Source organism: Lissotriton helveticus, chromosome 5_1, assembly GCF_964261635.1.
Source record: "Lissotriton helveticus chromosome 5_1, aLisHel1.1, whole genome shotgun sequence".
Classification (NCBI taxonomy): domain Eukaryota; kingdom Metazoa; phylum Chordata; class Amphibia; order Caudata; family Salamandridae; genus Lissotriton; species Lissotriton helveticus.
In genome coordinates, this window is record NC_136065.1 from 190,634,734 (window position 1) to 190,657,263 (window position 22,530).

At 46.8% G+C, this 22,530-nt stretch overlaps 1 protein-coding gene across 4 annotated transcripts in view; it reads left to right on the plus strand.

The window, feature by feature from the left end:
- The window catches only part of ASTN2 (astrotactin 2), a 2,754,112-nt gene that overhangs the window by 1,101,490 nt on the left and 1,630,092 nt on the right, over positions 1-22,530 (plus strand). The window lies entirely within an intron of this gene.

Genomic DNA, 22,530 nt, shown 5'->3' on the forward strand with positions numbered 1-22,530 from the left:
TCAGCTCCATACCATGGTTTAGAATGAAGGAGGTCTGGTATCTCTGTCTCGGGGCTCGATTTCCCAACACCCCGCAAGGGGAGCTTGGAAACACTGAAGCTGGAATCTCGGCGAGAGAAAGGCAGCCTCTTGATCAGTGTGTCAGTTGGAGGGTCGGTTCCTTCTGCACTAGCTGTAGTGAGCTGCATCAGGCCAGTAGATAGACGAATTGCTCTGAACTACCGTGTCTTGCTAGAGAAAGTGAAGGTATATTTATACCTTGAGGGTGTCTAGGAAGCCTATAGTTTGATGCAAAGTCGGGCATAATAACGTCAGGAAAGAACCCTTGGGGAATAGCCGTTCTTTGCAAAGTACATGAATTCTTGGACAAATCAATATTCAAGCAAGGGAAGATCCCTAACTGCTTAAGCCGATTTTCCAAGAAATCGTTGTGACGTTTGGTACGGGTGGAAGTAGCCATGCCTGTATTTGGTCTGCATGGGCTATGTCTAAATAAGGGTTTGATTTATATGCCTATATAAGGGCAATGTGAATTGTCCTATATAAGGGCATGAATCCGGAAAATTCACTCGGAGCCTAAATTGCCACACAACACCATGTTTTAAAGACATCTTTTACTCAAATCCCCAGTTCCTAAGCTTTCTTTGTTACATCCCATCCCTATAGGCTATATTATTCCTAGTACCTGGATGTGTCTTTTGGCGACAGTGTAATTTAAGAATAAATTAGTTGCATGCCTATGTTTATTTTTGTGAGGATATATATTGCAAACATGAATGGATAGAAGCAGACACATGTCTATGATTTGAGGCAGGGGAATTGGGAAACAATTTGAGATTGTGTAGATCAAATGGGGTTTTATACGCCCAACAATTTGACTATTTGTTTGTTTGCAGAGTTTTATATAGCGTGAACTTAACCCGAATCGGGTCTCAGAGCACTTTACATAGCACCAGTTGCATTACATGAGGACACACGTTCATTTTTGTTAGGCACGGGGAGATTAAGTGATTTGCCCAGAACCACAGGATGTTCAGCGTCATTGCCGAGACTCGATCCCAGTTCCCCAGATTCGAGGTCTAGCGCCCGATCTGTTAGGCCAACTCCTCTCCCCACATCTCTACACATTTACATTTCACATGTTTGTACTATTGTCCTCCCCTGAACTAAGAACCCCTCTGCTAATTAGTGACCATAACCTCTAGCTGTCCCGGTAAATTGGTGATTATGAATATATGTTCTCTTAAAGTATCAGGGGCAACCCTCCCTTTCATGTAGATTAGTAACAGTATGTCTTTGTTCTATATCAGGACATCAGCGAGAATGACTATTAGTACTTCTTGATGCTCAGGGCCTACTTTGACTCTCTTCTCCTTCTGGCTGAAAGAAGTGGTACCTACATTTGAACATCTTCCAATGCTAGTTGCAATGGTACTTTCCTCAAGATCTTTCATTGTAAGGGTGGATGTCTTGGTCTAGACAGTGGCTTTAATTTATAAGAATTTGCTTACTCAGTGAATAAATAACCATTTCTCTAAGCATGCTGGCCTATGAATCAGAGGAATGTGCTGTTTTAAGGTAAATGCTGCGTTGTTGTTATTAACATTGACTGTAGTTTATGTATGGTCTGTTGACCAAAAGAGATATTGTAGTGCTTGTTGTAAAACAAAAATAACAGTCATGTGTGCAGTGGTGACACAGCCCTGAGATCAGATGGAGGGAAACTGGTAGCCTCCATACTACATGCTACATTTCATTGAGACAGTGAGCCAAGTGAGGATTTCACGTCCGCTCCTTCTCCCGCGGAAGGCTCTGCGAGATGATCACGGCTCTGTGCCTTTGCTTTTAATCTCTTTAATTGGTATTTGATTTGCTATAACAGGATTTTATGCTTGTAGAACACCTTGAGGTTTTGTATGCCAAGGCTCCATATTAACACTGATGTGATGCATTAATAAGTCCATCCCTTCACCGTGCAAAGAGTGAATAGAGAACAGGAGGAAATGGCCTGCTGTGACCAGGACAGGTTCCAGCAGCAATGAGATTAGTCGCTCTCTTTAGCTGGTACAGTTTCAGCCCAAGTGAATGGGGTAAGTGCCAGGTGATGTCAAGGGGAGCAGAAGAGCCCTGACATCCTGAGGAGTGGTGATACAAAAGGGGATGATGGACGGAGCGTTTGAGCAAATCAAACGTTCACCCCCAGTCAAATGATCTGGGTTTAATCCATCACCATTCTTTAGCCCACTCAGCCACCCCATTTCAGACAGGCTATATGCAAATCAGTCTGACCCTGTGCCTCCTGGGAACAGTCCAGCCCGAACTGCCAAGCCATGTCTTCCATGGACCGGAAACAAGCATCCTGGGACCGGTTTCGGATTCATAATCCTCATCAGCCAGGCTATCTTGAATCCAGTGGCCAAGTGAGCAAGGGACTCACGTCTGAGCATACCCTGCCACACTTAGGGCGAACAAAGCGATACAAAAGGGGATGATGGACGGAGCGTTTGAGCAAATCAAACATTCACCCCCAGTCAAATGATCTGGGTTTAATCCATCACCATTCTTTAGCCCACTCAGCCACCCCATTTCAGACAGGCTATATGCAAATCAGTCTGACCCTGTGCCTCCTGGGAACAGTCCAGCCCGAACTGCCAAGCCATGTCTTCCATGGACCGGAAACAAGCATCCTGGGACAGGTTTCGGATTCATAATCCTCATCAGCCAGGCTATCTTGAATCCAGTGGCCAAGTGAGCAAGGGACTCACGTCTGAGCATACCCTGCCACACTTAGGGCGAACAAAGCGATACAAAAGGGGATGATGGACGGAGCGTTTGAGCAAATCAAACATTCACCCCCAGTCAAATGATCTGGGTTTAATCCATCACCATTCTATAGCCCACTCAGCCACCCCATTTCAGACAGGCTATATGCTGTGACCAGGACAGGTTCCAGCAGCAATGAGATTAGTCGCTCTCTTTAGCTGGTACAGTTTCAGCCCAAGTGAATGGGGTAAGTGCCAGGTGATGTCAAGGGGAGCAGAAGAGCCCTGACATCCTGAGGAGTGGTGCCATCTTTTTACAGAGAAAAGTCAAGCATCCCTGCACCGACTATGATTTAGGTCTGGTGTCAAAGCACTTCATGCACACGAAGCATGTGTAGTAAAGAGAGAAAGGTTCTTCCTCAAGGCTGGTGACAGCTATGCTGAGATGGAGTCTGCTGTTGCCCTTGATGGACTGATTAAGAAGAGAAGCTTCTTTGAGATAAGTAGATTCTTACCGAGCTGAATACGTCCTGATCTTATAATGGTTTCCATTGAGTAGGGGAGCCATTGTTCTCAGATATGGATTCTTGGTATGTGAAGGTAGCCCTTGTGATAGTAAAATTCAAAACGAAGGAGTCATCTGCTTTTTCTCAGATATGGAGCATTGGTATATGAAGGGAGCCTGGTTTTGTTTGGATTCCAGTGGGGGGCAGAGTGTCCCTTCCTCAGGCACCCAGCACTGGTATTCGAAGGCAGTTCTGGGTGTTGTTAGATTGCATTGAATAGGCGAACTGCCCTTCCCCGGATACAAAAACAATCGGTGTGCAAGGATAGGCCTTCTCTGGGGCAGATTCAAATGAGTTGCAGTGAGATGGGAAGCTGCTCCAAGATCTGGCAAGTTTTGATAAGGGGTAAGAGCTATCTGTGTTCTGGTTAGTGTTGCCCAGGAGTCATTGCCTGCCCCTTGAAGGTTTTTGTGAGAGGAAAAGCTACTGCTTCATGGCTTTAGACTTACTACAAAGGTAGATGCCTTACTATAAGTAGTATCAAATGAGGGGGGATGCTGCTCTGCTCCATGTACAGCCCAGGGCGATGGGTGTGATGTAATTGTTGGTAAGACTCAATAGGAAAAGGGCTTGTCCTGAGTAGATTATATTGAGAAGGGCTGATGCTCTTACTATGATCAGTCCTAGTTTTGTTCAAACCATTGGGTGCCTTTACATGTACATAAGATTTGGGATTCGATGACATTATCTGAAGCTTTCCTGCAGTGACCCTTGTTTATCCTTCAGAGACACTCGCTTAAATGAGAAGACTTTGAGACAAACCTACATGAAAGTAGGTTTTTCTTCTTCGAGGGGGATTAACAAGTCACAGTTTTTATTATGCAGCTTTCCCTCTTCCTCTGATTTTGTTGCTAAAAGTGACCTCAGATCACTGAGCCGGGAATATTACATGACCATCTAACAATGTCTTCATATCCACAGGTGGAATCAGGGATCATGAAGTAGGTATTTTATTAAAAGACTTCTCTTGTAATCAAGGAAGAGAGGGAGGAACTAGTGTGACTAGTTTGTTTCCCCAAGGTATAATGTATAATCAAAGAGAACTAGCTTCAAGGGTGATGTTTGCGTTCTATGTGTCTGCATGGAAAAGCATTTGGTTTTTATAAAGGCCCTCACCCACCAACCTAGTTGGTGGCATGCTTCGTCATCGGGCCCCATCCGAGGCACCGAGTGTGCCTCAGGTGTGCTGGAACACCAGATTACTGCGGAGCGGGTTTTGAACGGGAGTGTGCTGTGCTTATGTGTTGCGTGAGGTTTTAAAATACCATCCTAGGGGTCCCAAGAAGATACTTTATTGGTGGGCCCCAGGCAGTAAATAAAAACAAAGGCTTCGGACGTGTAGGGTTTGACTTATGGTCTCCCACGTCCAGTGTGGTCGACTAGTTTCAGCCAAGCCTTCTTTCTAAACTGGCCTTCATCAGGATCTTTTTCTGTGTGGGGGTGTTACAGAAATAACTAATTGTGTCAATGCCCTGTATGTGTAGCACGCGCTAAGGTGCTATTATATGTGAGAGGTGTTTCCTCTCAGAGTTGTACTCCTGAGTACAGAGGACAAACTCCCAGGAGCTCCGCCGGAAGGTCTGGACTAAAATGCACTTTGGCAGGGTCTCCGGACCCTTTGGTACACCTGTTGTCACAATGAAATTTGTTTTATTTATTTATATGTTTACTTACCTGTTAAACTCCGTAATCCATACATTACTACCCCCCCACCAGCCGCGGCCGGTAGTGGGAGTACCGGCCGGGCGTGATGTGGGGAGGGGGAGGGGCAGAGTGGGGGTTAGTAATGTATGGATTACGGACTTTAAAAGGTAGGTAAACATAAAAATAAATAAAACTAATTTTGTTGCACACACTGCATTGCATTTGGTGATGCAGTGTGTGCAACGAAATTCGTTTTATTTATTTTTATGTTTACTTACCTTTTAAAGTCCATAATCCATACATTACTACCCCCCACCCTGCCCCTCCCCCTCCCCACGTCACCGCCCAGCCGGTACTCCCACTACCGGCCGCGCCTGCCCCCCACCCTGCCACTCCCCCTCTCCACGTCACCACCCTGCAGGAACTCCTACTGCCGACCGCGGCTGATGTTGTACCTTTGTCGACGAAGGATTAATTTTATAATTTCAAAATCATCTGTACCAAATTCACTAAACTGGCAACGCTTTAAAAAGCACGTATTATTGCAAATCCTCCTACTATAACATTTCTTACAGTAAGGATCAATAGGCACTCTAGCTCTTATCGCAAATATACAACTGTTACTTTAGCTTCCCCTGGTCGATTAAGATAGATGTATGGTTATGTGCAAAAACATAAAAAAAACAGTTTGCATCTTCAAAAAAACATAATTTAAAATGGACAACCTTTCTAAGGTGTTCTAAAACTCAATAAACTTAAAGTTGGAAAAATATTACAGCAAACGTAGATTATTTTGTTACAAAGAAGGAACTCTGTCGGTGCCCTCAAAAAACTTTCTCTAGGCACTATTACAAACTTTTAGTTAATTTAACATAGGTTCCTGGGAGTTTAAGATTTTTAAACGTTGTCTTCCAGGTCCTTAGAATCGCTGCAATCCAAATGTAAAAAGTCTAAATATGTGCAGGTGTAACCAAGGACGAGATTTGAGGAATGTTGGGGTTGGCTTTTAAGAATCTGGCAACGAATTTTTGGGTTCATTCAGAAAGGGGGGACCCAGGGAGAGCCGTGCGTGAGCCGGTCCCTCCCTGGGTAGGTTCGCGCGAGGGAGGCTGGCCACAGACAGGTGGGGGAATCAGCGTGAGGGACAGAGGCTATAATTAGGGCCAGAGCAGGCGGGAGTGCAACGCGACGGTGGGAGGCAGTTAGAGGGGATTTGTTTTGCCCCACCCACCCTTCCCTCTTTTTATCTTTAGGCCTTATTAATTTTTTTAGTGCTTTAGGCACTGATTTTGCTTTTTATAGGCTCGAACGTTAAGACAGGTGAATTTTCTTTTGTAGGCGGGTTTTTAGTGGGGGTGGGCAGCCTGGAGCGGGTTGGTCCATCCTCAAAGGGCAGTTAAAGGAAAGGAGGGGGTATCTACAAGAGTTAGTTGCTTCTGGTTTTGTTAGGGTTAACTTGGTGGGGGGTTTACTCTTTGGTAAGGATGCTCAGTTAAGCTGAAAGAATTTGATTTATGAAATAAATAAATAAATGTGTTGAACAGATGTTTTGTTTCACACCTGTCTTAAATAAAGTGGCTTTTCTTGCTTTCAAAGAAGTGGTGGACAGTGATTTCTTGCGCGATGTTGTATTCGTTCGATTTACTAGGCCACTAGACTTCCATTAAGCCTGTTTAACAAATCAAGTTTTGTAACAAATTGCTTCCATAACATGATCCAACTTAGATCTACGGAGCTTAATTTTATTAATAGGGATATTATAACATTAATACTATACATGTTTTTTTTATTATAAGCATGAGAGAGCACAAGTTTGGGAAAAAATGTATAAGTACGCCATATTTACAAGCACGTAGTTAGTTAACATGTACTTTGCACCAGAGTGTTTATATTTAGAAGTGAAATACACCGAGTGTCTTATATTTAGTGGTGAAATGCATAGAATGTTTAAGTAGAGTAACAATAATCATAACTGTGTGAGACTAATGTAGAAATGTTTGGGATGAATATGAAAACCTCACGTTCTCATGTTACAGGAATAATGTAAGAGTTGAATGTAACTCTAAAACCCAGTATTTTGTGTAGGCCTCATGGCAATTCACAAGCAAATCTAAACGTGCTGCTAAAATAATGTGAGACAAGGTTGACATGGTTCTTTCAAAATGTACTATTGAACTTAGGGTTAAAAGTATATGCTTTATAGAGGTGTTATTTTAGAAACGTATGCTAGTTAAGAATGTTTGCTGTTTAAATCAAGTTAACGTTTTAAGAGTGCAGGAACCTGCTGCATGTAAATCAAGTAGGCCAGAGCAGATAATGTCATGTAGTTTAAATCGTCATGTGCTCGTTAGAGGAGAGGTCGTGAGGTGTCCAGTATGGAGCTCTGAGAGTGTTTTATGGCCTAAGATATGGTGAAGTCTGGAATTTGAGGCCCACTGCAGGACGAGCTGTATGCAGGTGCGAGGGTCCTAATCAGCTCGAATGAAAGGGACTTTGTTCAGTGGCGCCTTGCGCAGGCCTGTAGGAGTTTCCAGGAATTTCAGGGGGTATCAGCGCACGGAAGAAGAAGCCTGGGAACCAAGGTCAACTATAACGAGGGTCTTCAAGAGTACCATCATGGAGTTTGCCGCGGAAAGATGTACCACGTGAGGGGCGTCCCAAGGGGCGTTTCTATTGGAAATGTGATGTGGTATTAGGGAAAGTGACCCGGGAGGAGAGCAGAGCAGATGATTTTGGGAGCCTAAAGAAGCGGATGGGTAGGCAGATAGGCTGATCAGGAGAGACCCATTATCAGAGAAGAGACAAAGAGAAGTGCGTGATCTTCTTAGGAAATCACCACGGCTGACACCTAGAGGGTTAAGATCTTGTTAAGTAGGGATGTCATTTAGTGTAGTGTAGGGACAGACTAACCTTAATTTTTCTTTCTGTAATGACTTTGAGGTTGCAACTTGTATTCATTTTGGCAACGCTCATGTTGTTAGAGCTTGTACTTATTATTTTGTTCTTCAGACTCAGACTATTCAAGAAGTTCATGTTCATAGTGATACCGATATACCTTTTGAATCTCATTTTGAGAAGTTTGTATCTTCAGTTATCTTTGACTTTATATTAAATCTTTAAAACTTAATTTTGGTCAGTGGTCATTTAGAGTGGTGTAAGTTCTTAAATTGATTTTTATTGTGAGATTACCTTTTACTCAAGACAGGTACCAACGATTCAGTCGACAGGAAATGGGATTTGGTAAGATAATTAGTAACCAGTAATCCCGCGTTAGCAGTTGGTAGCAGAGTGAGGATGGTTATCTTCTTGAGGAAGGTAATCTGGAGAGGTTAGTTTACCCCAAGGCCCGAGACGTCGAGAGACGAGCAGCGGAAGAATCGTGTGCCGAAAGGTGCAGACGGTGCGAGAAAAGCAGCAGTATCGGAGAGTGAGTATAAAAAGGGTCATGCGTGAACAGATTGCGGTGTTTTGTGTTGTATTTGTATTGTAATGTCTTGCGGAGTTGAATGCCTGTAGTGTGAAAGAGAGAAGGTTGTGAGCGCGCGCAACCTGGTAAACTGGTAACCTGGTAAACGGGTGAACTGGTGAAATCTTAAGTTCAGGCCAGAGCTTAAGTGGTTTTGGGTGTATCGAACATCCAGGGTAGTTGTCGACCATAGTACGGAGGTCACGAGGTACCATTGACCGCCGTGGATCCAAGATAGGGGGAGTGTAAGAGTGAGTGTATGAGTAACGGACGCTGGTCGAAAGTTACTGTGTGTGAGTAACCTATCGGAGAAGGCGATTGTCTGGAAGTAATCGGAAAGACATTTCGCCAAGTTAGGGTGACAACTACAGAAAGACTGTGGGCGTACAGTCAAAGAAAGGTGATCGCTTGGACGGAAGTAATCATTTTTCAGAGTATGAATGGGATGCGTGCATGACCGAGGAGACGAGCTGAGAAAGGAGGGGAACTGCTGCGAAGGGGGACGGGTGACGTCGGCTAAAGCCGCGCTCTGATTGAGCGGTTGGTGTGACGTTAGCTAGAGCCGCGCTCTGGTTGGGCGGCTAGAGTGACGTCGGAGGAAAGTCGCGTACGGATAGGCCAGTTAGTGAGAACGGCGCCGAGATTGGTGGAATATCATCAGGAAGTAAACAAACGCGGAGAAAAGAGAAATCATGAAGTGTTTTAAGTGTTTGAAAGGGATTTTTAAACGTAAACGAAGTGAACATTATTACGGGGAAGAGGCTCCCCCAGAGGGTACGCCAGCTCATTATATGGCAACGAATGTTGGGCTGCATACGATATTGTGGATTGGGGCTTGGAATAAGCTTACGGAAGGAAATGAGGAAATGCAGTTCCCGAAGTATGGAACGTTTAAGTTAGAGGTGTTACATCGGCTAAAAGCAACCATGTCCTCATTGAAACCCTCACCTAGACCAACACAGTTTGAGGCTCTTAATGCATGGATTAAGGCTGCACACGACCGAAATTTGAACAGGCGTCAACAAAGGCTGACGCGATCGGTAAGGGCAGTGCGAGATTCCAAATGGGATGAGGAGGAAAAGCGTTGGAGGGTACAGACTATTGAGGTGGAGAAAATGTATCCGATGAGGGAGGTGTCAGGAGGAGGAAACCTCATGGAAGAAGACGAGGAAAGCGAGTCGGAGGACAATCTGATAAACAGATTGTTAATGGATAGACCACCTCTGAGAGTGGGATTGATAGAAGATAGAGGGCTCGCAAGGGAAGATGGGAATGAGATAGAGGGATATACACCACTCCCTATATCGGAATGGACACCTAGCAAAGGCGGAGAAACACCTCTAAACAACACTGTACAGAGTGTAGTGGGAAGGTTTGTGGTGCAGAAAACGCCAACCACAGAAAGGGTTGAGTCTGTGGGATTGCCAGACGCTCTTCAAGTGCCTGTTACCATAGGACCCATAGTTTCGATCTATAATTCTGAGAGAGATAGGGGGGAACAACAAAGGCAATTGGATAGGGAAAGGATTGAGATGGAAAGGAGGAATAATGTGACGAATGCATGGAAACAATTACCAGGTTCGGTAACGTGGAACACCCCATTAGACACAACTGTCGGTCCCAATTCAGAACAGGGAGGTCCGAGAGGACCAATGGATCTAAGGGGACCGCGGCCAAGATCTTTTTCAGAGTTAAGAGCTGATTTGAGGGAATGGGACGGGTCCATAGTATCTCCGAGTAACAGGACAAGAACGGAACCAGAGTGGGAAAGCAGGGGTAACGGGACTGTATCTCATTGTGGGGCCAGCGAGAGTAGTCAGAGCCGGGAAGGCCAAAGTCAAGAGAATAGAGGGGATGCATGTCCTACAAATCAGAGAGAACAGCCGGAACAAAATACTAGGATTGTAGAATGTGAGGAAATGTCCCGTCTCTGGGGGAACGGAGGAGATGAGGCGGTACGGGCTTTCCAGAATAGGTTTAGGTGCCTTCATCATACCCTTGGGGAAGACGTTCAACATTGGAGAAAGGAGAACAGCGATAGGTCCCGCCACGCCTCGAATACTCAGGAAGCACAGGGAAGTAGGGAAGAAAGAGGGAGTAATAGAACCTCTTATCCTCAATCCCGTGAAACTAGCCAAGATGGAGAGAGAGAGGCTGGGAGGCATGAAGGAGTGTTTCACCACCCACCCCGAGAAGACGGAAAGGCATGGGACTTAGAGAGATGGGAACAGGGGAGGACTCCCTATAATTCACCAATACCTAAACGTAGATCTCGGAGCTGGGATGGGAGAGATGCAGATGGAGGAGCTAAATTGAGTGTCTTGAAAGCTGAAATAAAGGCAAAAAGGCTTGATGTTACCAGTTTAAAATCAGATGTTGATGAGATAATAGATGGAACATTGCCTTTGGAAAGGATAGAATTGTATGAACAGGATGAGTTATTGTTCATGGCAAAGGATATTACTAGGAAAGCTAGAGCGTTTCATGAAAAACTGACTGATTTGGCAGACAAGTATGCCGTGGATTTGTCTAGGACAAGGGCATTGCAGAGCAACCACAGATTACAGTACGCAGACCAAGATCTAGATGAGAAGAGAACTGCTGGATTAAAAACACACATAAGAGAGTTGGTAACAGGGATAAGAGTGTGGAGAGAACTGGATAAATGGGAGGAAAGGTGGTCGAAAAAGGGCACAGTTAGGCGAAGTACAAATGTGATGACCCCTGAGGGAAGGGTAATGCAGATGGAGGCATTCCCTTTGCGAGAAATATCAAATGGAAATTATGTACATGTGCCCTGGAGTAGAGGAGACTTAGCCGCATTTACCAACTCATTTCCGAAGTTGCGGGACAACCCAGTCGAGTGGTATAAGCAGGTAGAGAGGTTTGTTAAAATTTCGAAAGTACTGTGGATAGATTTGAACACGTTGTTTGACATCGTGGTCCCATCTGATTTGTGGACCCCGTGCAAGACTAGTGTCGAATGGCCAAATGCTGAACCATTGAGGGATGTTCGAACAAATGGACCATCTGAGATTGTCATGCGAAAGTATGAAAGGGTAATAGCATGGCTGAAAGATAAGGTACCACCACAGGATATAGATTGGGTAAAAATAGACCGAACAAGGCAGGAACCCAAGGAGACAGTTCACGAGTTTTATGAAAGATTGTTGAAAACATTCAAGCAATACAGTGGACTAGATGTAATGGATCCCAAAGACATAGGGCAGTTCGTGTCAAAGTTTGTCTTGGGGTTGAGGCCTGATATTTGTTTGATGATACAGCAACATTTAATCTGTTGGCAGAACAAACCACTAGATGAGATTTTACGCTATGCGAGGTACTGCAGTGACGAGATAGATTCTAAAGCCAAGAATCTAAAGGAGAAATTGATGGTGGTGCAAATGCAGTCCGCTGGGAAGGGTGGTCAGCAGAAGCAGGGGATGGGACGAAAACCAAATGGTCAGAACAAGGATAATGAAGAAGGGCAGAGACCTAGGATAGACTTTGCCACTTTAAAGAAAACGACAAAGTGTCATCTGTGTCATCAGGTGGGGCATTGGCGACGCGAGTGTCCCTTTAACCCTGAAAACGGAGAGCAAGAAGTAGAAGAGCAGGTCCAAGAAGACCCAGTGCAAAAAGTGACAGTCCCAAGCAGTAAGGTGGCCAAAGGGGGGACTTCGGCTCCACGGGCCCAATTCCCACAGCCACCGAAGATAACAGCTGGAGGAAAGGTCTTTAAACAAATGCCTCTGTTTATTGAGGAAGAAAAATGTTATTACATTGATCCATTGACAGGACAACGGGTGAGCAGTGAAGAGGACTGTACCCTCGGGGCAGTTCTAGAAGTGGATCAGAGAGGGCCATTTGTTGAGGCAGAAGTGGCAGGGTGTCCCACTACGTTCTTAGTGGACACTGGGGCTACTCGTTCGACTCTGAGATCAGCGGTAGTTCCAGACTTGCCGATGTCAGGGGAAACAATTCAAGTGGTAGGAGTCGCAAATAAAAGAATGACTAGTCCGTTGACAGAACCAGTATCTGTGAAAATAGGCAATCACATGAACGAACATCAGTTTGTGGTTTGTGACTCGAGTCCGGTATGTCTGTTAGGTAGGGATTTGTTGTGCAAATTGAATTGCACCATATACTGCACCCCACAAGGAGTGGAGGTACAGACTACCGACGATGATGCTACCTTTAAGGTGGCCAATTCAAAATTCTGTGTAGAACTATATCCTACTCTGACGGTAGAAGATCTTCCACAAGACTTAAGAGATGCAGTGGCGTCAGAGGTGTGGGATTTCACAGGAGAAGATATAGGATTGATTAAAGGGGTAGAACCGGTAAAAATTCTGGTAAAACCAAATGTTGAGTTTCCAAGAACGCCTCAATACAAATTGTCCCAGGAAACGATTGCGGGAATAAAGCCTGTGATCGAGTCAATGATACAGCAGGGAATACTGAAGGAAATCGTGGGCAGTCCTTGTAACTCCCCGATTATGGGTTTGCAGAAACCTAGTGGGAAGTTTAGGATAGTTCAGGATTTACGAAAGATTAACAACATAGTCGTTTCATGTTGTCCCGTGGTACCGAATCCATCAGTAATATTGTTTCAAATACCATGTCAAGCAGAATGGTTCACAGTGATAGATCTTTGTCAGGCTTTCTTTTCAATCCCATTGGATGAAGAGAGCAGGTACCTTTTTGCGTTCAAAATGGAAGATCGCGTTTTAACATGGTGTCGAATTCCACAAGGATTCACAGACAGTCCATCCATCTTTAATCAGTTGTTGAAAAAGAATCTTGAGAATCTAGTACTGCCACAGAACTCGGTTCTGGTACAGTACATAGATGACCTACTTGTTGCGTCAGAAACAGAGGAAGCTTGTAAAGTAGATTCAATTGCCTTACTGAATCATTTAGCTGAAAATGGACATAAGGTATCTCCGAGCAAGTTACAGTATTGTCTGACAGAAGTACAGTATCTAGGGCACAGGTTAGAAAAAGGGAAACGTAAGGTGTCCCCAGAGAGGATTGAGGCGATAATGAAAATGAATGCGCCTACAACACAGAGAGAAGTTAGAATGTTCTTAGGAATGGTGGGTTATTGCCGACAGTGGATAGTTAACTTTTCACTGAAAGCAAAACCCTTACAGAAACTGACGCACAAGGAGGTGAGTGATCCGGTACCATGGGATGAAGAATGTCTGGTGGCGTTTTTACAGCTGAGAGACGATTTATGTCGTGCTCCGGCTCTGGGAATGCCAGATTATGAAAAGTCGTTTTCACTCTATTGCTGTGAGAGAGAGGGATGTGCTTTGTCAGTCTTGGCACAGACCCACGGTAATGCCCGTAGACCAGTTGCATATTTTTCGGCTACATTAGATCCAGTAGCCGCAGCGTTGCCCGGATGTCTCAAATCCGTTGCTGCAACGGGTGTCAGCATTGAAAGGAGCGAGAGTATTGTGATGGGACATCCAGTAGTGGTGTATGTACCGCATTCAGTTGAATTGTTAATGACCAGGACGAAGACGCAGCATCTGACCAATAGCAGGCTCACGCGTTATGAACAAGTTATACTTGCCGCAGAAAACGTGACTCTCAGGAGATGCTCTGTCTTGAATCCTGCTACTTTGATGCCATTACCTACTGTAATAGAAGGCGAAGGATGTGAAGACCACGATTGCCTTGATGTGACTGAACTATGCACGAAACCCAGACCAGATATTGTGGATGAGCCATTGTCTGACCCCGATGAAATTTATTTTGTTGATGGCTCATGTTTAAGAGACGATACTGGTCGGTTAAGAGCAGCTTATGCTGTTTGTACCATTACTGGAGTTGTGGAAGCCGCTTGCCTGGAAGGAGTACATTCCGCACAGGTAGCAGAGATTATTGCCCTAACTCGTGCCTGCATAGCAGGAAATGGAAAGAGAGTCACCATCTACACGGACAGCCAATATGGTTTCGGTGTGGTTCATGATTTCGGGCAGTTGTGGTCTCAGAGGGGTTACATGACCTCCTCTGGTTCGCCCATTCGAAATGGAGAATTTGTGCGATTGCTGATAGAAGCATTACAAGGTCCTGTTGATATTGCAGTGGTGAAGTGTGTAGCTCATACTAAGAATACGGATTTTGTGTCACAAGGTAATAGATATGCTGATGAAGTCGCACGCTATTGTGCGGAACAAAGTTATTCTTTCTCAAAGGTGGAAATAGAAGGTGCAGAAGAAAAGACTGAATTAAGTATGATGTTAGAAACTGTAGACACTTGGGAGGATTTAAGGATAATGCAGGAGAACGCACCTGAAACAGAGAAAAAGGCATGGGAAATAGCAGGCTGTGTGCGAAGTGAAATGGATTTTTGGGTTTCAGCAGATGGGAGAGCTGTGTTACCTGAAGAATTAGCTAATCCCATGGCGAGAGAAATACATGGTCCAGTACATCTAGGAAGGGATGCTATGATGAGAGTTTTTAGGCAGACTTGGTATTGCCCGAAATTCAGAATAGCAGCAGAATCAGTATGTAAGCGATGTGTTACTTGCCAACAACTGAACGTAGGCAAACGAACACCAGTCACACTGAGTCACATTGGGAGGTCAGGGGGGCCTTTCAATAGAATGCAACTAGATTTCATCGAAATGCCAAGAGTCAATCGCCTTCGGTATGTGTTGGTGATTGTATGCGTATTTTCCAGATGGGTTGAAGCGTACCCTACACGTAGGTGCGATACTCTCACAGTGGCTAAATTGTTGCTCAGGGAGTTGATACCGCGCTTCGGGGTGCCTGCCTCTTTGGAATCGGACAGAGGAAAACATTTTAACAGCGAAATAGTGAAGATGTTGTGCTCCACACTGAATATCGATCAAAAGCTGCATTGTAGTTATCGACCAGAAGCTTCAGGAATTGTGGAACAAGTGAATGGCACTTTGAAGAATAGATTGGCTAAAGTAGTGGCATCCACATCTTTGAGTTGGCCAGATGCCCTTCCATTGGTGCTCATGAGCATGCGCAGCACACCTGATAGGAGGACAGGTCTCTCTCCTCACGAGATCCTGATGGGGAGGGCCATGAGACTTCCTACAGTTCCAACTACTGCTCTATTGAATATTACAGATGATCTGATCTTGGATTATTGTAAAGGACTGTCTGACGCCATCCATTCTGTGTCCCTTCAGGTGCATGCGGCTGAAGTTCCAGCAGCGAGGAACCTGTGTCATGACCTGAACCCAGGGGACTGGGTCCTGGTTAAAAAACACGTCCGGAAGAACTGCCTAGATGTTCGCTGGCGTGGGCCCTTTCAGGTAATCCTGATCACGAACACCGCGGTGAAGTGCGGGGGGCTGCCAAATTGGATCCATGCATCCCATACTAGAAGAGTTCCAGCACCTCTAGAAGGAACAGCTCCCATCCCAGACGAAAGCCCGGAAGTGGGAGAAGAGTCGCAAGAAGGGATTGAGGCAGCTGAGGAGGTGTCGGAAGAAGTTGGGAACGCATCGGATTCAGAAGAAGAGCGAAGGCAGGACGGCAGTGAGACAGAAGACGCGACCGAAGGAGAGAGCAGAAGTGAATACGACTCAGACTCAGATCCGTATCGGAGCGACCAAGAACCAAATGGGAGGACAAGGAATAGGAGAATAAGGCTTGGAGCTGCCACTTGGCCAACAAGAAGAAGAAGGCTAAGTTTGAGGTCGGCCCAAGAAGAAACGCTTACTCCTATATCCGAAGACTCAGATCCAGAAGAAGATATCCAGGATCAAGCCGAGGAGGGTCTTAGAAGATCAAGTAGGGTGCGAGTGCCTAGCAGAAGATACTCTACTCCCGACTGGACCTACCTCGTTGCAGATGTCTGGGAGACACAGAACAGGGAGGATCAGGGAAGTGGAACTGATCAGAACTGACCCGATCATCACAGTACAAATAAAGTTTCTACTGCCAGGAGCGGAGACCGAAAGGTTGCTGACACTCAACATCGTTCATCCTGCTCTCCTGAGTGGAATAAGAAAATTGCTTTTAGAGACAGTTGAGTTTCCAGTTTGCTGTTCACGATATCCAATATTGGAGGGAACTCTTCTTCGTTTGGAAATGCTTGAACGAGTAGTAGAATTGCTAGGAGTGCTTATTGTTGTGGACTAATATCATACTACGAATGTCTTCAAAGGGGTGCAGATCTGGAAAAGTGAAGAAAGTGATCTTGATTAGAACGGACCCCTTTGTAATTGTGGATATAGAACTGATAGTACCAGGATTGGAAATTGAAAAAACGCTAACTCTCAATTTCGTCCGTCCACTTGTCTTGAGCGAAATAAGGAGAATAATCCTAGAAAAGGTTGACTTTCCATGGTGTGGTACGAACTGTCCAGAACCTGAGGGAATGATACTTCGGATGGACGTTTATGAAGAAGTAGTGTCACTCCTTGAGTCATACATAACTTCAGACGAAAATAAGACTTTTGAAAAGAAATTGTAAACTTGTTGCAGGATAACCTAGCGCCGAGTGGAAGAAGAAAAGTGATAGGGGTTTCATTTTAGTGGATGGAGAAGGGCTAGGGTTGTCTATTTTCTACTGGACTTTGAACTGTTTTGCGGAAACAAATTGTCAAGCTTCCAAGTGTTTCAAGAAAGACATTGCAAGAGAGAAAGACTTTGTTTGAAAAGAAGAGGAAGTGAATGCTGGAAGAAAGTCGAAAACTACACTGTTTGAGAACATGGAGGCTGGCAACCCGAACCGCAGGGCAAAATGTATAGCTGTTACATTTTTAGGAGTAGTGGTTTCTCTTATAATTCTAGTGGTAACTGTTTCATTCCTAGCGGGACATGAAGGGGATGGAACCACAGTTAAGGAGGATAAGGGAGTGTCAACACCGAGAACTACCACAGTTAAGGAAAAGGGAAACATCAATGAGAAAGACAAAGCGTTGTTAGATGCAGAAGTAACAAGCATTTACAATGCAATGGTTTTGCCTTTGTTAAAGTTAGAGCTATTGGCATTGCTCTTGACACTCTGAAGCTCCACTCTGAAGCTCCACTCTGCACTCTGAAGCTGCACTCTGCACTCTGAAGCTGCACTCTGAAGCTCCACTCTGCACTCTGAAGCTCCACTCTGCACTCTGAAGCTGCACTCTGAAGCTCCACTCTGCACTCTGAAGCTCCACTCTGCACTCTGAAGCTCCACTCTGAAGCTCCACTCTGAAGCTCCACTCTGAAGCTCCACTCTGAAGCTCCACTCTGAAGCTCCACTCTGAAGCTCCACTCTGAAGCTCCACTCTGAAGCTCCACTCTGAAGCTCCACTCTGAAGCTCCACTCTGCACTCTGAAGCTCCACTCTGCACTCTGAAGCTCCACTCTGCACTCTGAAGCTCCACTCTGAAGCTCCACTCTGCACTCTGAAGCTCCACTCTGAAGCTCCACTCTGCACTCTGAAGCTCCACTCTGCACTCTGAAGCTCCACTCTGCACTCTGAAGCTCCACTCTGCACTCTGAAGCTCCACTCTGAAGCTCCACTCTGCACTCTGAAGCTCCACTCTGAAGCTCCACTCTGCACTCTGAAGCTCCACTCTGAAGCTCCACTCTGCACTCTGAAGCTCCACTCTGAAGCTCCACTCTGCACTCTGAAGCTCCACTCTGAAGCTCCACTCTGAAGCTCCACTCTGAAGCTCCACTCTGAAGCTCCACTCTGAAGCTCCACTCTGAAGCTCCACTCTGAAGCTCCACTCTGAAGCTCCACTCTGAAGCTCCACTCTGATGCTCCACTCTGATGCTCCACTCTGAAGCTCCACTCTGAAGCTCCACTCTGAAGCTCCACTCTGAAGCTCCACTCTGAAGCTCCACTCTGATGCTCCACTCTGATGCTCCACTCTGATGCTCCACTCTGATGCTCCACTCTGAAGCTCCACTCTGAAGCTCCACTCTGAAGCTCCACTCTGAAGCTCCACTCTGAAGCTCCACTCTGAAGCTCCACTCTGCACTCTGAAGCTCCACTCTGAAGCTCCACTCTGCACTCTGAAGCTCCACTCTGAAGCTCCACTCTGCACTCTGAAGCTCCACTCTGCACTCTGAAGCTCCACTCTGCACTCTGAAGCTCCACTCTGCACTCTGAAGCTCCACTCTGCACTCTGAAGCTCCACTCTGAAGCTCCACTCTGCACTCTGAAGCTCCACTCTGAATCTGCACTCTGAAGCTCCACTCTGCACTCTGAAGCTCCACTCTGAATCTGCACTCTGAAGCTCCACTCTGAATCTGCACTCTGAAGCTCCACTCTGCACTCTGAAGCTCCACTCTGAATCTGCACTCTGAAGCTCCACTCTGAATCTGCACTCTGAAGCTCCACTCTGCACTCTGAAGCTGCACTCTGAAGCTCCACTCTGCACTCTGAATCTGCACTCTGAAGCTCCACTCTGCACTCTGAATCTGCAGCTCCACTCTGCACTCTGAATCTGCACTCTGAATCTGCACTCTGAAGCTCCACTCTGAAGCTCCACTCTGAAGCTCCACTCTGAAGCTCCACTCTGAAGCTCCACTCTGAAGCTCCACTCTGAAGCTCCACTCTGAAGCTCCACTCTGAAGCTCCACTCTGAAGCTCCACTCTGAAGCTCCACTCTGAAGCTGCACTCTGAAGCTCCACTCTGAAGCTCCACTCTGAAGCTCCACTCTGAAGCTCCACTCTGAAGCTCCACTCTGAAGCTCCACTCTGAAGCTCCACTCTGAAGCTCCACTCTGAAGCTCCACTCTGAATCTGCACTCTGAAGCTCCACTCTGAAGCTCCACTCTGAAGCTCCACTCTGCACTCTGAAGCTCCACTCTGAAGCTCCACTCTGCACTCTGAAGCTCCACTCTGAATCTGCACTCTGAAGCTCCACTCTGCACTCTGAAGCTCCACTCTGAATCTGCACTCTGAAGCTCCACTCTGCACTCTGAAGCTCCACTCTGAATCTGCACTCTGAAGCTCCACTCTGCACTCTGAAGCTCCACTCTGAATCTGCACTCTGATGCTCCACTCTGAAGCTCCACTCTGAAGCTCCACTCTGAAGCTCCACTCTGAAGCTCCACTCTGAAGCTCCACTCTGAAGCTCCACTCTGAAGCTCCACTCTGCACTCTGAAGCTCCACTCTGAAGCTCCACTCTCCACTCTGCACTCTGAAGCTCCACTCTGCACTCTGAAGCTCCACTCTGAAGCTCCACTCTGCACTCTGAAGCTCCACTCTGAATCTGCACTCTAAAGCTCCACTCTGCACTCTGAAGCTCCACTCTGAATCTGCACTCTGAAGCTCCACTCTGCACTCTGAAGCTCCACTCTGAATCTGCACTCTGAAGCTCCACTCTGCACTCTGAAGCTCCACTCTGAATCTGCACTCTGATGCTCCACTCTGAATCTGCACTCTAAAGCTCCACTCTGCACTCTGAAGCTCCACTCTGAATCTGCACTCTGAAGCTCCACTCTGCACTCTGAAGCTCCACTCTGAATCTGCACTCTGAAGCTCCACTCTGAATCTGCACTCTGATGCTCCACTCTGAATCTGCACTCTGAAGCTCCACTCTGCACTCTGAAGCTCCACTCTGCACTCTGAATCTGCACTCTGCAGCTCCACTCTGAATCTGCACTCTGAAGCTCCACTCTGAAGCTCCACTCTGAAGCTCCACTCTGAAGCTCCACTCTGAAGCTCCACTCTGAAGCTCCACTCTGAAGCTCCACTCTGCACTCTGAATCTGCACTCTGAAGCTCCACTCTGCACTCTGAAGCTCCACTCTGAATCTGCACTCTGAAGCTCCACTCTGCACTCTGAAGCTCCACTCTGCACTCTGAAGCTCCACTCTGAATCTGCACTCTGAAGCTCCACTCTGCACTCTGAAGCTCCACTCTGCACTCTGATGCTCCACTCTGATGCTCCACTCTGAAGCTCCACTCTGAAGCTCCACTCTGAAGCTCCACTCTGAAGCTCCACTCTGAAGCTCCACTCTGAAGCTCCACTCTGAAGCTCCACTCTGAAGCTCCACTCTGAAGCTCCACTCTGATGCTCCACTCTGATGCTCCACTCTGAAGCTCCACTCTGAAGCTCCACTCTGAAGCTCCACTCTGAAGCTCCACTCTGATGCTCCACTCTGATGCTCCACTCTGAAGCTCCACTCTGCACTCTGAAGCTCCACTCTGAAGCTCCACTCTGCACTCTGAAGCTCCACTCTGCACTCTGAATCTCCACTCTGAAGCTCCACTCTGCACTCTGAAGCTCCACTCTGAAGCTCCACTCTGAATCTGCACTCTGAAGCTCCACTCTGCACTCTGAAGCTCCACTCTGAATCTGCACTCTGAAGCTCCACTCTGAAGCTCCACTCTGCACTCTGAAGCTCCACTCTGAAGCTCCACTCTGAAGCTCCACTCTGAAGCTCCACTCTGAAGCTCCACTCTGAAGCTCCACTCTGAAGCTCCACTCTGAAGCTCCACTCTGAAGCTCCACTCTGAAGCTCCACTCTGCACTCTGAAGCTCCACTCTGAATCTGCACTCTGATGCTCCACTCTGAATCTGCACTCTGAAGCTCCACTCTGCACTCTGAATCTGCACTCTGCAGCTCCACTCTGAATCTGCAGCTCCACTCTGAATCTGCAGCTCCACTCTGCACTCTGAAGCTCCACTCTGAAGCTCCACTCTGAAGCTCCACTCTGAAGCTCCACTCTGAAGCTCCACTCTGAAGCTCCACTCTGAAGCTCCACTCTGAAGCTCCACTCTGAAGCTCCACTCTGAATCTGCACTCTGAATCTGCACTCTGAAGCTCCACTCTGAATCTGCACTCTGAAGCTCCACTCTGAAGCTCCACTCTGAAGCTCCACTCTGAAGCTCCACTCTGAAGCTCCACTCTGAAGCTCCACTCTGAAGCTCCACTCTGAAGCTCCACTCTGAAGCTCCACTCTGCACTCTGAAGCTCCACTCTGAAGCTCCACTCTGCACTCTGAAGCTCCACTCTGAAGCTCCACTCTGCACTCTGAAGCTCCACTCTGAAGCTCCACTCTGCACTCTGAAGCTCCACTCTGAAGCTCCACTCTGCACTCTGAAGCTCCACTCTGAAGCTCCACTCTGAAGCTCCACTCTGAAGCTCCACTCTGAAGCTCCACTCTGAAGCTCCACTCTGAAGCTCCACTCTGATGCTCCACTCTGATGCTCCACTCTGATGCTCCACTCTGATGCTCCACTCTGATGCTCCACTCTGATGCTCCACTCTGAAGCTCCACTCTGAAGCTCCACTCTGAAGCTCCACTCTGAAGCTCCACTCTGAAGCTCCACTCTGAAGCTCCACTCTGATGCTCCACTCTGAAGCTCCACTCTGAAGCTCCACTCTGAAGCTCCACTCTGCACTCTAAAGCTCCACTCTGAAGCTCCACTCTGCACTCTGAAGCTCCACTCTGCACTCTGAATCTCCACTCTGAAGCTCCACTCTGCACTCTGAAGCTCCACTCTGAATCTGCACTCTGAAGCTCCACTCTGCACTCTGAAGCTCCACTCTGAATCTGCACTCTGAAGCTCCACTCTGCACTCTGAAGCTCCACTCTGAATCTGCACTCTGAAGCTCCACTCTGCACTCTGAAGCTCCACTCTGAAGCTCCACTCTGCACTCTGAAGCTCCACTCTGAAGCTCCACTCTGAAGCTCCACTCTGAAGCTCCACTCTGCACTCTGAAGCTCCACTCTGAATCTGCACTCTGATGCTCCACTCTGAATCTGCACTCTGAAGCTCCACTCTGCACTCTGAATCTGCACTCTGCAGCTCCACTCTGAATCTGCAGCTCCACTCTGAATCTGCAGCTCCACTCTGCACTCTGAAGCTCCACTCTGAAGCTCCACTCTGAAGCTCCACTCTGAAGCTCCACTCTGAAGCTCCACTCTGAAGCTCCACTCTGAAGCTCCACTCTGAAGCTCCACTCTGAAGCTCCACTCTGAATCTGCACTCTGAATCTGCACTCTGAATCTGCACTCTGAAGCTCCACTCTGAAGCTCCACTCTGAAGCTCCACTCTGAAGCTCCACTCTGAAGCTCCACTCTGAAGCTCCACTCTGAAGCTCCACTCTGAAGCTCCACTCTGAAGCTCCACTCTGCACTCTGAAG